This window comes from Penaeus vannamei, chromosome 8 (genome assembly GCF_042767895.1).
Source record: "Penaeus vannamei isolate JL-2024 chromosome 8, ASM4276789v1, whole genome shotgun sequence".
Classification (NCBI taxonomy): domain Eukaryota; kingdom Metazoa; phylum Arthropoda; class Malacostraca; order Decapoda; family Penaeidae; genus Penaeus; species Penaeus vannamei.
In genome coordinates, this window is record NC_091556.1 from 30309587 (window position 1) to 30319586 (window position 10000).

Sequence of the window (10000 nt, forward strand, 5' to 3'; positions counted from 1 at the left end):
AAACGTCTATACATAGATAGGCCTATCATGACCAGATCCAGGAATTCTGTAATTTTTCAAATGTGAATATTTTAATTGCATGAGTGAACCTATTGCCTTGGCGGAGGTATGCGCTTTCTGAGTACTCTTAGCTATTATCATTATCATCCTCATTATTATTATCATTATTATTATTATTATTACTATTATTATTATTATCATTATTATTATTATTATTATTATTATTATTATTATCATTATTATTATCATTATTATTTTCATTATTATTATTATTATTAACACCATGATCATTATTATCATTATCATTTCTTCCCTTACCACTTGAGCAGACTTTCTTCCCTTACCACTTGAGCAGACTTTCTTCCCTTACCACTTGAGCATTATTCACAGTAATGGTAACGATAATGATAATGATAACGACAATGATGATGATAATGATAGCAATAATAATAGTAATGATAACTTTAATGATAATGATAATGTTAACAATAGTAATGATGATATCAATGGTAATAATAGAGATAAAAGTAATAATAATAATAATAATAATGATAACAATAATCATTATCATTATTACTATCATTATTTTAATTATTACTATCATTACTATTATCATTATTATTATCATTATCATTAGTAGTAACAGTGGTGGTGGTGGTGGAGGTAGTAGTGATGGTAGCAGTATTATTATTATTATCATTACTGTTACTATTATTATTATTATCACCATCATCCTCTCCATACCTCCGCTACGGAGATTATGTTTTTGGTAGCGTTGTCTGGTTTGTTTGTTCGTTGGTTAGTATGATAACTCAAAAAGTTATGAACAGATTTTTATCAAATTCATATCAGAGGTGTGTCTCAGCTAAACTTAGATGCCGCTAAATTTTGGCGGTGATCCGGATCCAGGAATTATTTAAATTATTGCATCAGTTACCTATATTGCCAAGATAATGGGGGTAAATATTATTACCATCATTTCTCTTATTACCTCCGCCAAGGGTGTTACGTTTTCGGATGTCACTCGTGTACTTGGGGAAAAGGTGGTTGTAATGTAATGCTTCAAGTGTGAATATTTTTGTTGCATCAGTAACCCTATTGTTTCGGCGGAGGTATGTGCTTCGTTTTTTAGTTGTTGCCTTTTTCTCATTTTTAGTTGCAGTGCCAGATCAATGCATTTTCCTGCCCAAATTCGGATGTTTCACTTGAAATGTTTCCCCCTAGGCCATGGGCAGCTCTCCTAATGCACATATATAATTGTATATATTTTGTCAAAATGATCATAACGAATAGAGCTGTGGTGTCCGAGTGGTTAAGGATATGGATTTGAAATCCATTGGGCTTTGCCCGCACAGGTTCGAATCCTGTCTGCAGCGATTTACGTAATTTTTTATTTATTTGATTAATAATTATAAATAATTAATAAAATTGATAATTTAAAAATAGGTAAATGTTTTTTTTCGATTATTCGGATATATAAACGTCTATACATCGATAGGTCTATCATGACCGAATCCAGGAATTCTGTAATTTTTCAAATGTGAATATTTTAATTGCATGAGTGAACCTATTGCCTTGGCGGAGGTATGCGCTTTCTGAGTACTCTTAGCTATTATCATTATCATCCTCATTATTATTATCATTATTATTATTATTATTATTATTATTACTATTATTATTATTATCATTATTATCATTATTATTATTATTATTATCATTATTATTATTATTATTATTATTATTATTATTATTATTATTATTATTATTATTATTATTATTATTATTATTATTATTATTATCATTATTATTATTACTATTATTATTATTATCATTATTATTATTATTATTAACACCATGATCATTATTATCATTATCATTTCTTCCCTTACCACTTGGGCAGACTTTCTTCCCTTACCACTTGGGCAGACTTTCTTCCCTTACCACTTAGGCAGACTTTCTTCCCTTACCACTTGAGCATTATTCACAGTAATGGTAACGATAATGATAATGATAACGACAATGATGATGATAATGATAGCAATAATAATAGTTAGGATAACTTTAATGATAATGATAATGTTCACAATAGTAATGATGATATCAATGGTAATAATAGAGATAAAAGTAATAATGATAATAATAATGATAACAATAATCATTATAATTATTACTTTCGTTATTTTAATTATTACTATCATTACTATTATCATTACTATTATCATTATTAGTAGTAACAGTGGTGGTGGTGGTGGAGGTAGTAGCGATAGTAGCAGTATTATTATTATTATCATTATTATTATCATTTCTGTTATTATTATTATTATCACTATCAACCTCATCCTTACTTCCGCTACGGAGATTATGTTTTTGGTAGCGTTGTTTGGTTTGTTTGTTCGTTGGTTAGTATGATAACTCAAAAAGTTATGAACAGATTTTTATCAAATTCATATCAGAGGCGTGTGTCTCAGCTAAACTTAGATGCCGCTAAATTTTGGCGGTGATCCGGATCCAGGAATGATTTAAATTATTGCATCAGTTACCTATATTGCCAAGATAATGGGGGTAAATATTCTTACCATCATTTCTTTTATTACCTCCGCCAAGGGTGTTATGTTTTCGGATGTCACTCGTGTACTTGGGGAAAAGGTGGTTGTAATGTAATGCTTCAAGTGGGAATATTTTTGTTGCATCAGTGACCCTATTGTTTCGGCGGAAGTATGTGCTTCGTTTTTCAGTTGTTGCCTTTTTCTCATTTTTAATTGCAGTGCCAGATCAATGCATTTTCCTGCCCAAATTCAGATATTTCACTTGAAATGTTTCCCCCTAGGCCATGGGCAGCTCTCCTAATGCACATATATAATTGTATATATTTTGTCAAAATGTTCATATGGAATATAACTGCGGTGTCCGAGTGGTTAAGGATATGGATTTGAAATCCATTGGGCTTTGCCCGCACAGGTTCGAATCCTGTCTGCAGCGATTTACGTATTTTTTTATTTATTTGATTAATAATTATTAATAATTAATAAAATTGATAATTTAAAAATAGTTAAATGTTTTTTTTCGATTATTCGGATATATAAACGTCTATACATCGATAGGCCTATCATGACCGAATCCAGGAATTCTGTAATTTTTCAAATGTGAATATTTTAATTGCATGAGTGAACCTATTGCCTTGGCGGAGGTATGCGCTCTCTGAGTACGTTTAGTTATTATCATTATCATCCTCATTATTATTAACATTATTATTATTATTATTATTATTATTACTATTATTATTATTATCATTATTATTATTATTATTATTATTATTATCATTATTATTATTATTATTATTATTATTATTATTATTATTATTATTATTATTATTATTATTATTATTATTATTATTATTATTATTATTATTATTATCATTATTATTATTATTATTATTATTATCATTATTATTATTATTATTAACACCATGATCATTATTATCATTATCATTTCTTCCCTTACCACTTGAGCATTATTCACAGTAATGGTAGCGATAATGATAATGATAACGACAATGATGATGATAATGATAGCAATAATAATAGTTATGATAACTTTAATGATAATGATAATGTTCACAATAGTAATGATGATATCAATGGTAATAATAGAGATAAAAGTAATAATGATAATAATAATGATAAAAATAATCATTATAATTATTACTTTCGTTATTTTAATTATTACTATCATTACTATTATCATTATTATTATCATTATTAGTAGTAACAGTGGTGGTGGTGGTGGTGGAGGTAGTAGTGATAGTAGCAGTAATATTATTATTATCATTACTGTTACTATTATTATCATTATCACCATCATCATCATCCCTACTTCCGCTACGGAGATTATGTTTTTGGTAGCGTTGTTTGGTTTGTTTGTTCGTTGGTTAGTGTGATAACCCAAAAAGTTACGAACAGATTTTTATCAAATTCATATCAGAGGTGTGTCTCAGCTGAACTTAGATGCCACTAAATTTTGGCGGTGATCCGGATCCAGGAATTATTTAAATTATTGCATCAGTTACCTATATCGCCAAGATAATGGGGGTAAATATTCTTACCATCATTTCTTTTATTACCTCCGCCAAGGGTGCTATGTTTTCGGATGTCACTCGTGTACTTGGGGAAAAGGTGGTTGTAATGTAATGCTTCAAGTGTGAATATTTTTATTGCGTCAGTGACCCTATTGTTTCGGCGGAGGTATGTGCTTCGTTTTTCAGTTGTTGCCTTTTTCTCCTTTTTAATTGCAGTGCCAGATCAATGCATTTTCCTGCCCAAATTCGGATGTTTCACTTGAAATGTTTCCCCCTAGGCCATGGGCAGCTCTCCTAATGCACATATATAATTGTATATATTTTGTCAAAATGATCAGAAAGGATAGAGCTGTGGTGTCCGAGTGGTTAAGGATATGGATTTGAAATCCATTGGGCTTTGCCCGCACAGGTTCGAATCCTGTCTGCAGCGATTTACGTAATTTTTTATTTATTTGATTAATAATTATAAATAATTAATAAAATTGATAATTTAAAAATAGGTAAATGTTTTTTTTTTCGATTATTCGGATATATAAACGTCTATACATCGATAGGCCTATCATGACCGAATCCAGGAATTCTGTAATTTTTCAAATGTGAATATTTTAATTGCATGAGTGAACCTATTGCGCTTTCTGAGTACGTTTAGTTATTATCATTATCATCCTCATTATTATTATTATTATTATTATTATTATTATTATTACTATTATTATTATTATCATTATTATTATTATTATTATCATTATTATTATTATTATTATTATTATTATTATTATTATTATTATTATTATTATTATTATTATTATTATTATTATTATTATTATCATTATTATTATCATTATTATCATTATTATTATTATTATTAACACCATCATTATTATCATTATCATTATCATTGTCATCATCATTATCATCATTATTAACTCTACCACAGCCAAGATTACTTTTTCGGTAGAGTTGATTAGTTTGTTTGTTCCTTGGTTAGTATGATAACTCAAAAAGTTATGAACAGATTTTTATCAAATTCATATCAGAGGTGTGTCTCAGCTAAACTTAGATGCCACTAAATTTTGGCGGTGATCCGGATCCAGGAATTATTTAAATTATTGCATCAATCACCTATATTGCCAAAGTAATGGGGGTAAATATTATTACCATCATTTCTTTTATTACCTCCGCCAAGGGTGTTATGTTTTCGGATGTCACTCGTGTACTTGGGGAAAAGGTGGTTGTAATGTAATGCTTCAAGTGTGAATATTTTTATTGCGTCAGTGACCCTATTGTTTCGGCGGAGGTATGTGCTTCGTTTTTTAGTTGTTGCCTTTTTCTCATTTTTAATTGCAGTGCCAGATCAATGCATTTTCCTGCCCAAATTCAGATGTTTCACTTGAAATGTTTCCCCCTAGGCCATGGGCAGCTCTCCTAATGCACATATATAATTGTATATATTTTGTCAAAATGATCGTAAAGGATAGAGCTGTGGTGTCCGAGTGGTTAAGGATATGGATTTGAAATCCATTGGGCTTTGCCCGCACAGGTTCGAATCCTGTCTGCAGCGATTTACGTAATTTTTTATTTATTTGATTAATAATTATAAATAATTAATAAAATTGATAATTTAAAAATAGGTAAATGTTTTTTTTCGATTATTCGGATATATAAACGTCTATACATCGATAGGCCTATCATGACCGAATCCAGGAATTCTGTAATTTTTCAAATGTGAATATTTTAATTGCATGAGTGAACCTATTGCGCTTTCTGAGTACGTTTAGTTATTATCATTATCATCCTCATTATTATTATTATTATCATTATTATTATTATTATTACTATTATTATTATTATCATTATTATTATTATTATTATCATTATTATTATTATTATTATTATTATTATTATTATTATTATTATTATTATTATTATTATTATTATTATTATTATTATTATTATCATTATTATTATTATCATTATTATTATTATTATTATCATTATCATTATCATTATTATTATTATCATTATCATTATTATTATTATTATTATTATTATTATTATTATTATTATTATTATCATTATCATTATCATTATTATTATTATTATTATTATTATTATTATTATTATTATTATTATTATTATTATTATTATTATTATTATTATTATTATCATTATTATTATTATTATTATTATTATTATTATCATTATTATTATTATTATTAACACCATGATCATTATTATCATTATCATTTCTTCCCTTACCACTTGGGCAGACTTTCTTCCCTTACCACTTGGGCAGACTTTCTTCCCTTACCACTTGAGCAGACTTTCCTCCGTTACCACTTGAGCAGACTTTCTTCCCTTACCACTTGGGCAGACTTTCTTCCCTTACCACTTGGGCAGACTTTCTTCCCTTACCACTTGAGCAGACTTTCCTCCCTTACAACTTGGGCAGACTTTCTTCCCTTACCACTTGAGCAGACTTTCCTCCCTTACCACTTGGGCAGACTTTCTTCCCTTACCACTTGAGCAGACTTTCCTCCCTTACCACTTAGGCAGACTTTCTTCCCTTACCACTTGAGCATTATTCACAGTAATGGTAACGATAATGATAATGATAACGACAATGATGATGATAATGATAGCAATAATAATAGTTATGATAACTTTAATGATAATGATAATGTTCACAATAGTAATGATGATATCAATGGTAATAATAGAGATAAAAGTAATAATGATAATAATAATGATAACAATAATCATTATAATTATTACTTTCGTTATTTTAATTATTACTATCATTACTATTATCATTATTATTATCATTATTAGTAGTAACAGTGGTGGTGGTGGTGGTGGAGGTAGTAGTGATAGCAGTAATATTATTATTATCATTACTGTTATTATTATTATTATTATCACCATCATCATCATCCCTACTTCCGCTACGGAGATTATGTTTTTGGTAGCGTTGTTTGGTTTGTTTGTTCGTTGGTTAGTATGATAACTCAAAAAGTTATGAACAGGTTTTTATCAAATTCATATCAGAGGTGTGTCTCAGCTAAACTTAGATGCCGCTAAATTTTGGCGGTGATCCGGATCCAGGAGTTATTTAAATTATTGCATCAGTTACTCATATTGCCAAGGTAATGGGGGTAAATATTCTTACCATCATTTCTTTTATTACCTCCGCCAAGGGTGCTATGTTTTCGGATGTCACTCGTGTACTTGGGGAAAAGGTGGTTGTAATGTAATGCTTCAAGTGGGAATATTTTTATTGCATCAGTGACCCTATTGTTTCGGCGGAGGTATGTGCTTCGTTTTTCAGTTGTTGCCTTTTTCTCATTTTTAATTGCAGTGCCAGATCAATGCATTTTCCTGCCCAAATTCAGATATTTCACTTGAAATGTTTCCCCCTAGGCCATGGGCAGCTCTCCTAATGCACATATATAATTGTATATATTTTGTCAAAATGTTCATATGGAATATAACTGCGGTGTCCGAGTGGTTAAGGATATGGAGTTGAAATCCATTGGGCTTTGCCCGCACAGGTTCGAATCCTGTCCGCAGCGAGGTACAGATTTTGTTTTTTTATTCATTTGATTAATAATTATTAATAATTAATAAAATTGATAATTTAAAAATATTTAGGTAAATGTTTTTTTTCGATTATTCGGATATATAAACGTCTATACATCGATAGGCCTATCATGACCGAATCCAGGAATTCTGTAATTTTTCAAATGTGAATATTTTAATTGCATGAGTGAACCTATTGCCTTGGCGGAGGTATGCGCTTTCTGAGTACGTTTAGTTATTATCATTATCATCCTCATTATTATTAACATTATTATTATTATTATTATTATTATTATTATTATTATTATTATTATTATTATTATTATTATTATTATTATTATTATTATTATTGTTATTATTATTATTATTATTATTATTATTATTATTATTATTATCATTATCATTATCATTATCATTATCATTATCATTATCATTATCATTATCATTATCATTATCATTATCATTATCATTATCATTATCATTATCATTATTATTATTATTATTATTATTATTATTATTATTATTATCATTATTATTATTATTATTATTATTATTATCATTATTATTATTATTATTATTATTATTATTATTATTATCATTAAACACCATTATTATTATCATTATCCTTATCATTGTCATCATCATTATCATCATTATTATTAACTCAGTATAATATAATTCAGTAAGTTACAAACATTCTTTTTTAACAGGTGTTGTTTAGCTCAACATAGAAGCCATTAAACTTCGGTAGTGACGGATCCAAGAATTGTTTAAATGATTGCCTCAGTTACCCCTATTATCTCGGCGGAGGTATGCACTCTAAAAATGTTTCTAGCAGAATAACTAAAAAAATAAATAAACAGATATTTATTCAGTATTTACCCCGAGGTGTGTCTTAGCCAAACTTAGGTGCCACACGCTCACACTCGCTCACTCACACGAGGGCAACATACGTACACACACACGAGCGAATACATACATACACATGGACACATACATGCACACACGTACATAAGAATGCACACATACACACACACACGCTCACACTTACTCACACGAGGGCAACACATACACACACACACGCTCACACCCACTCACACGATGGCAACACACACACAAGCGCGGACACATACACACACACAGTACACACGCACACATCACACACACACACACACACACGCACACACCACAATAAAGATAATAATAATGATAATAAGATCCTTCCTAAAGAGCATTCTAATTAGAACTGGGCGCCTTAACCCAATCGACCATAATGGCGAAGGAAATAAGAATTATCATGATGATGATAATAATAACGATGATAAAGATGATAATGATATCAATGAGGATAATGTTGCTATCATTATTATTATCATTATTATAATAATCATCGTTCTCATTATTATTATTTCTATAATCATGATTACTATAATTCATATTATCATTATTATCATCATTATCATTAATGATTTTTATTATCATTATTATTATTGTTATCATTATCATTATTATCATCGTTGTTTTTGTTGTTGTTGTTTATATCATTATTATTATTTCTACTACTGTTATTAATGCTACAATCAGTATCATCATTATTGTTATCATTATTGCTAGTATCATTAGCGTTATTATTACTATCATTGTTTTTGTTATCATTATTACTATTATCAAGTGATTTTAATGTAGTTTTTCAAGTGTGAATGTTTTTTTTATTATATCAGTGATCCTATTGCCTTGGCGGAGGTATGCGCTCTCTGAGTGCACCATCATTGTTATCATATCCTTATTTATTATCATTATTATCATTGATACCATTATCAGTATCATTATCATTATTAATTGTAGTAGTAGTAGTAGTATCATCATTATCATCTTTGTTATCATTATTAGCTATTATTATTATTATCATTGTTATTGTTATCATTATCATTATTACTATTATCATTATCATCATTATTATTCATTATTACTATTGCCATTACTATTATTGTTATTATCATTATTATCTATTATTATTGTTATTGTCATTATTATCATCACCATCATCAATATCATCATCATTATCATTATTGCTATAAATATTTCCATCACTATTAATACTATCATCAATGCTATCATCATTATCATTATCATTGCCATTATTGTTATCAATATTGCTATTATTATCATTGTTGTTGTTATTATTATCATCATTATCATTATCATTGTTATTTTTACCATCTGTATTATTACTATGATTAGTGTTGTTGTTGTTGCTGTAATTGTTGTTGTTCTTATCATTATTATCGTTGTTATCATCATCATTTTCATTATTCGTCATAATTATCATCATCACTATTACCATTA

The 10000-nt window shown here is 28.4% G+C and overlaps 5 non-coding genes across 5 annotated transcripts; all 5 read left to right on the forward strand.

Annotated features, from left to right (window-relative positions):
• The first annotated feature begins 1294 nt into the window (after window positions 1-1294).
• On the forward strand, window positions 1295-1376 carry TRNAS-UGA (transfer RNA serine (anticodon UGA)). The gene has a single exon. It is a non-coding gene; the product is annotated as a tRNA-Ser (tRNA).
• Window positions 1377-2897: 1521 nt separating this feature from the next.
• TRNAS-UGA (transfer RNA serine (anticodon UGA)) lies at window positions 2898-2979 on the forward strand. The gene has a single exon. It is a non-coding gene; the product is annotated as a tRNA-Ser (tRNA).
• Window positions 2980-4423: 1444 nt separating this feature from the next.
• On the forward strand, window positions 4424-4505 carry TRNAS-UGA (transfer RNA serine (anticodon UGA)). Its single transcript has one exon. It is a non-coding gene; the product is annotated as a tRNA-Ser (tRNA).
• A 1049-nt stretch (window positions 4506-5554) lies between these two features.
• TRNAS-UGA (transfer RNA serine (anticodon UGA)) lies at window positions 5555-5636 on the forward strand. Its single transcript has one exon. It is a non-coding gene; the product is annotated as a tRNA-Ser (tRNA).
• Window positions 5637-7565: 1929 nt separating this feature from the next.
• On the forward strand, window positions 7566-7647 carry TRNAS-UGA (transfer RNA serine (anticodon UGA)). The gene has a single exon. It is a non-coding gene; the product is annotated as a tRNA-Ser (tRNA).
• The last annotated feature ends 2353 nt before the right edge of the window (window positions 7648-10000 follow it).